The sequence below is a fragment of the Myotis nattereri genome (genome assembly GCF_964212035.1).
Source record: "Myotis nattereri genome assembly, chromosome: 6".
Lineage (NCBI taxonomy): Eukaryota > Metazoa > Chordata > Mammalia > Chiroptera > Vespertilionidae > Myotis > Myotis nattereri.
In genome coordinates this window covers 99,216,240-99,222,983 of record NC_138081.1, presented here as the reverse complement: position 1 = coordinate 99,222,983, position 6,744 = coordinate 99,216,240, and the positions used below count along the sequence as shown (strand labels likewise).

At 58.6% G+C, this 6,744-nt stretch overlaps 1 pseudogene across 1 annotated transcript; it reads left to right on the top strand.

Annotated features, from left to right (window-relative positions):
- The first annotated feature begins 2,178 nt into the window (after positions 1-2,178).
- Positions 2,179-3,264, top strand: LOC308520884 (nuclear receptor subfamily 2 group F member 6-like; annotated as a pseudogene). The gene is made up of 2 exons: positions 2,179-2,218; positions 2,549-3,264. The product of its transcript is annotated as a nuclear receptor subfamily 2 group F member 6-like (transcript).
- The last annotated feature ends 3,480 nt before the right edge of the window (positions 3,265-6,744 follow it).

Genomic DNA, 6,744 nt, shown 5'->3' with positions numbered 1-6,744 from the left:
AGTCACGAGGAAGAGGAAATGCAGGCACAGTGTTTACTGGAAACCCTGCAGGCAGGAAGGGGTGGGGTGTGCGGTGCAGGAGGAGCAGCGGCCCCGGCAGAGCTGCAGTGACCTCACGTTCCGCAGGGCCCGGGGGACTGGCTGGGAACACGCATGCCCTGCCGTTCTCAGCCCTCGTGCCCCGGCCTCGCCATCCGCCCCCCGGGCCCTCGGCTCTCGTCCTGCTGCTGGTCCAGCAGGACGCAGCCTCTTCTCGTCCCGCGACCCACTCTTCACGTGTCCCCTGCCCGTGCGAGGCTGTATGAACACACAGGTGCACAGGTTCGCGCGGTGCCGAGCCCAGGGACCACCCACGGCACAGGCTTCCCAAGGTGAGGACGGCATTGCACCTGTGAGACAGCCGCGGCGAGCTGATCAGGACAAGGTGAGCCTCACCTGGGTCAGGTCCAGGTAGACGATCCTGAGGTCTAATTAGCCCCCAGGCCAAGGGCAGGGGACATGACTGGAATGACTGGGTGTGTTTGAAGAAGGAGCACATAGCATTTAGACTAAGTAGAGTCCCCTCTTTAATCTGTGGCCCATTAAATGCTTGAAAAGAGATGAAGGGGAGACGCGAAGATATATGCAAATAAGACCAAATGAGAAAGCCCTTTCATCCTGAATTTATTCATAAATGTCAGTGTGAACTCTGATGTGTCTCCCTTAAACCAAACCAAACCAACGAAACGCGTTTCCTGGCTTTGAAAGGCCCGGCAGCGGCGGTTCCCCTGTGGCCACAGGCACAGGACTGGTCTCTAAGCACAAACGTCCCGGGAGGACCCAGGCTCCTGTAACAGTGAGGCAGGAGCAGCGGCGGGGGTAGCAGTGCAGGCAGGGACGCGGGCGCTGCTGGTGGGGTCTGGACTTGTGGTCCACGCAGGAAGGCCGGCTCAGGCCGGGATAAGCAGCGGGGGTCTGGCCAGCGAGAACTGACGGAGCTGCTCGCCTCACTGGCCGGCGCTTAAGGAAATGTGTCCAGTTTCAGGGACACGCAGGGCCGGCTGGACCGTCTGCCCCGTGGGCTTTGGAAGCCGAGCCTTTGGCCCCCACTGCGTGGCTCCCCCGGGCTCCGTGATGAAGCCGCAGCTCCTGGCCGACTCCTCCTGGGGGCCCTTGGCCTGGGCTTGTGCCTGAGCCGCGCACAGCTCCGGAGGAGGGGGGTGCTCTCCTGGGCGCGTGGTGGGGTCCCGCTGGCTGGCCAGGCTCCCAGGCATCCTGGGCGGGTGGTGGGAGCTGCAGAGGGTCCCAGCCTCGGAGGGGGCCTTGCGGGTGGACACGGGGCGGTCGGCACAGCCCTGGTGTTGAGGAAATGCAGGCACAGTGTTTACTGGGAACCCTGCAGGCAGGAAGGGGTGGGGTGTGCGGTGCAGGAGGAGCAGCGGCCCCGGCAGAGCTGCAGTGACCTCACGTTCCGCAGGGCCCGGGGGACTGGCTGGGAACACGCATGCCCTGCCGTTCTCAGCCCTCATGCCCCGGCCTCGCCATCCGCCCCCCGGGCCCTCGGCTCTCGTCCTGCTGCTGGTCCCTGTGTCTCCCCACCTGTGGGGACAAGACAGGTCCCTCCCGATGCTGTGCCTTCCACACCCACCTCGGGTGCAGCACCTGCTCCCAGCCCAGCCCAGTGCCTCCGGCCTGCGGACGGTGTGCCCATCAGTGGGGGGAGAAATGGAGTGTTCGTTTCCGTGGCCTTCCTGTTGTTGGGAATGAAGAGCCACTGGACTGTGCATTCTTGGAAGAAGGATCCGGACCTCTCGTCCGTCCAGCATCCACCCGAACACCCAGCACCGGCTTTGGGAGGCGCCTAGTGAGACCGCATCGCGCACCCCCCTCCCCTCCCTCCGCCCAGGTGGCTCCCTCTGGCTGAGGAGGAAGCACACAGCACGGGGAGACCCGCTGAGGCCGGCTTCCTGCTCCTGTTTGGTGGCTGATGCGGTGGCCCAGGGGGCTTTGCTGGTGCCAGCCTGAGCTAGTCAGGCTGAGCCAGGGCGACCCTAGGGGTGCCGTCTCAGCACCCGGGCCCCTCCCCGCCCAGGCCAGCGTTTCTCTCCTCTCAGGGGAGTCCCAGGGCTCAGGCTGCCTCCGCTGGTGGAAGCCGGTGCTGAGGGTTGGAAATACACAGACATTTTTAATGGAAGCAAAATGGGGCAACAGCGTCACGGCCGTCAGGGACTGAGCTCAGGTGAGGCAGGGCGGGCGCTGTGCCCATGTCATGGCAGCCACAGCAGCCTGGAGGCAGGAGGCGGCCTGGCCATGGGGGGCTTGCCAGGAGCCCAGGCTGCCAGCTTCCTCCCTGGGCAGGAGGAGAGTCTCTGGCCCAGCTGGTTCTGCGAACACCACGAGGGCTGGCACCTGGCAGCTCTCAGAGCCCCCTGAGCGTAATTTGGAACTCAAACCCCAGGAGTACTTAACCACGCCCAGCCCGGTGAGCCTGGCGAGCCAGGGGGTGAGCTTGGTGCGCGTGGGGGAAAATGACTGGAGAAATGACTGGAATGACTGGCTGTGTTTGAAGAAGGAGCAGTGGTGGCAGGCGGGGACCTCTTCCGGGGCAGCCTGTGTCGGAGCTGATCCCGCAGCCGCGGGGGCTTTGGCGGAGGCGGTGGTTCAGGGGGCGCAGTGCTGGGAACCAACAACGTGTGTGAGCTGGCAGCGCGCCTGCTGTTGAGCGCAGTGGGGTGGGCGTGCCACGCGCCCTTCTTCCCTGACCTGCCCGTCACCGACCAGGTGGGGACCGACCAGGTGGGGCGAGCTGTTTGTGCTGAAGGCCGCGCTGCCCCTGCACACAGTGCACTGCCGGCCGCAGCTGGTCTGCACGCTGCACCCATGGCCGCGGACCGAGCCGTGGCCTTCATGGATCCGGTGCGCCCCTTCCAGGAGCAGGTGGACAAGCTGGGCCGCCTGCAGGTGGACTCCGCAGAATATGGCTGCCTCCAGGCCATGGCGCTGTTCACACCTGATGCCCGTGGCCGTCAGATCCAGCGCACGTGGGGAGCCTCCAGGAGAAGGCACAGGGGGCCCTCACTGAGTACTGCGGGCCCAGTCCCCGTCCCAAGCCCAGCGCTTCGGGCGCCTGCTGCTGTGGCTCCCCCCCTGCATGCCGTCCCTGCCTCCCTCACCTTCCAGCTGTCCTTCATGTGCCAGGTGGGCAAGGCGCCCATGGAGACGCTGATTCGAGACATGCTGCTGTCTGGAAGTCCCTTCCACTGGCCCTGTGGCTCAGGCCAGTGACGGGATAGGACCCGGGGCACCGTGGCCGGGTCTGCAGACCTCAACGGATGTGGCTGCTTGAGCCTCAGGGGGATTCCCCAGACAGAGGACTCCAGCCTCTCTCCTCAGACTCCTATTTTTTAAAGACTGTGAAATGTTTGTCTTTTCTGTTTTTTAAATGATCATGAAACCAACAAGTGACTGATTGTCCCAGCTCCGGCCCTGTCCTCCACAGAACCTCCTGGCCAAGATGGGGGGACTGAGGTTCTAATCCTGGGACAGTCTTGTCCCTCAGGGCCTCAGGCATGAACTCGTGGGATGGTGGGCTTGGGTCCCTACTGTGATGGGCAGAGGCCTGGTGTCAACCGGAGGGGCAGCCGTAGCCAGGAAGGAGTTGCGTGCACCAGGTGGCTTCTTCTGGACACGTGATCCGCGTTGGACACTACATCGTGAATGAATCAAGGCCAATAATAAAGGCATTTCCTACCTGAAAAAAAACACAACAAACACTGCCAGACCTTCTGCACGTGAACTTTCAAGGACCTTTAAAATAAATTGCATCAAATTCAAAACGTCTTGACACCTCTCACCTCGGCCAGGCATTTGCTCTGATCCCTAGATGTTTTTGCCGTGATCCAAATAATACAAAGCGAGGGTCAAGTTCGAATCAACTCTCCCCTTAAACACAGACTCTGACTTTGGACCCGGTTGTGGTTTCCCACTGAAGGACCATCAAAGCCAGCAGTTGTTAGAGCACCTGCGAGAGTAGCTGTTGGTCATCTCTAAAGCCTCATGCAGCTTTCATCCGAAGAGGAGGAACTTCTCATTGTCCGAGTGTCATGTTCTTATACACGAGCTGCCTTTATAAATGCTTCCCCTGATCGCAAACAGCGTCGTTCTTGTTTGAGATAGAATTGCTCTAGTTTACAACCGTTGGTTCATTTTTAAAAGCTTTTTTGTTAACTTGGGCTTTTCTCCCCTTCTGCTCTACTTCTACTAACTACTACTAACTACCACTAACTACTACTACCACTAACTACTACTAACTACCACTAACTACTAACTACCACTAACTATCATTAACTACTACTAACTACTAACTACTACCATTAACTACCACTAACTACTACTAACTACCATTAACTACTACTAACTACTACTAACTACCACTAACTACCACTAACTACTACTTCCACTGAATGTGAAACAGGCCTCACCCATCATGTTGAGTCTATCCTAGGTCAAAAACTTGGTTTCATTGTTTCATGTAATTGCTTGTTTGAACAAATCATTTACTAAAGTGTTAGAAGAACAAATAACTCAAATGAGCCTTATCCCTTCAGTTTTGATGGTGATCAAAATAGCTCCGAAAGAAATTACTGTTTCAGTGGTTCTTAATCTTCTTTGGATCACAGGAGAATCAGATTGAAGCCACAGAGGATCTTCCAAGAAAAATGCATATTCCTTCCTAATTTTGTGTATGTAAGTTTTGGATTATTGGACTCTGACTTTTGGATCATGCATAATGGGCCCTACATACTAATTAATTACAAAAAAAAATGTTTTGCATTGCAAATCTCAGTAGTAATCATACGCCCTGGCCTCGGTCCGCGTGTCTGTGTGCTGTGCTTTGGGTTGTGTGATGCTCTGATTTGAGGGCTGCTTTATCAATGTGCGTTTGTAATTTAAGAAAGGATCCCTTTTTGTATCGTAATATGTTCGCCTCCAATGCCACATCCATCAGCGCACACGTTTGGTTTGGTTTAAGGGAGACACATCGGAGTTCACACTGACATTTATGAATAAATTCAGGATGAAAGGGCTTTCTCATTTGGTCTTATTTGCATATATCTTTGCATCTCCCCTTCATCTCTTCTCAAGCACTTAATTGGCCACAGATTAAAGAGGGGACGCTACTTAGTCTAAATGCTATGTGCACCTTCTTCAAAGGAGCGGGGGTGAGCCGGCCGGCCGGGCTGGCGTGCGGCCACCTCCTGCTCTGCTGCGCCCGGGGCTCTCCTGCTCGTGGCTCCAGGAGCCCTGGTCCAGGGGGAGAGGGTGCGCCCAGAGGCCTCGGTCCGGTGCTGTGGCCTTGAGCTGGTCCCCGGGACCAGGACTGCCAGAGGCAGAGGGCAGTAAGCCTTCTTGTCCGGCTGTTTCTGATCTTTCTTTCTGTAGAAAATGTATGATCACTACTGAGATTCGCAATGCACATTTAGCACAAGGCTCTGACCTCGTTTTCCCCGTTCCCTGGCTTCTGTAACGTTGGGTTTTGTGTCTTTCTGTGAGGCCTCCCAGCTGCGTTCACCTCCTTCCTCCTTTGCTGTTACGTTTAGCCTCCCACTGACAACACGTGTGATGGCTGTGATGGCTGTGATGGCTGTGATGGCTGTGATGGCTGTGATGGCTGTGATGGCTGTGATGGCTGTGATGGCTGTGATGGCTGTGATGGCTGTGATGGCTGTGATGGCTGTGATGGCTGTGATGGCTGTGATGGCTGTGATGGCTGTGATGGCTGTGATGGCTGTGATGGCTGTGATGGCTGTGATGGCTGTGATGGCTGTGATGGCTGTGATGGCGAACAAGTGGGACCTGAGGGCGTTCTCTGGCCTCAGATACGCCCGACAGTTCTCTCCCTTTGCTTTCAGTCCCTGTGTCAGGAGGTGGCGTCCTCGGAGTTCAGTTGTGTCTCGTAGTTACGTGAAACGCGCACACTGCTCAAGTGAACCCACAGAACAGCGGCTCCCCAAGGCTTCCGGCTTCCGTCCCTGCCCCTGATTAGTTCCCTCCATCGGGAACCACAGTCCCAGCTCCTGAGGCCGTGGGAAGGCCACCCCCACCTCCTGCGGGGCAGCCAGTGGCCTCCTTGTGGTTCGGTGGGGCACACAGGGCGGCCTGGTTCTGGTTTGCAATGTGGGGGCCTCAGAGGGGAGAGTCGGAGGCGGGTGGGGCACCTGTGAGTGGGGCTGCCAGCTCCCAGCCCTCCAGGGAGGGCTGCCCATGAGCCTGGCCTGGCGGGTCCTGCTTCCGCAGGGCTGTGGGCTGGTCCCTCGCCGCGGGCATCCCCAGGCGAGACAGGCAGCCGTGGCGGCCACGCGACCTCAGCAGGCCCAGCAGCCTCCGCTGCATCCGCCGGGCAGCCGCCACCCAGGGCGCGGGAGGAGGGTCCCTCTCAGGGCAGGCGAGGCCGGGCAGGGCTGGGGGGAAGCTCAGGACTTTGCCATGAGGTTCTGGTTGTCCTTCCATCTGAAAAGCTCCCAGAGGCCCTGGCAGGGGAAGCCAGGCAGCATGTCCACGGCGCCGTCGGTCTGGGGAGCAGGTGGCGAGGAGGGCCAGGCGCCAAGGAAGAGGAACCGAGGCCGGAGGGGCAGGAACTGGGGGAGCCCAGCTGCACCCGCAGGGGCCTTGTCCTCCAGCTGCGGGGGCGGAGGAAGTTTCTGTGGTGGAAGGAGTGGAGGTTTTTGTAAGTTGACTCCTCAGCGCTTCTGTGAAGGGGGTTGT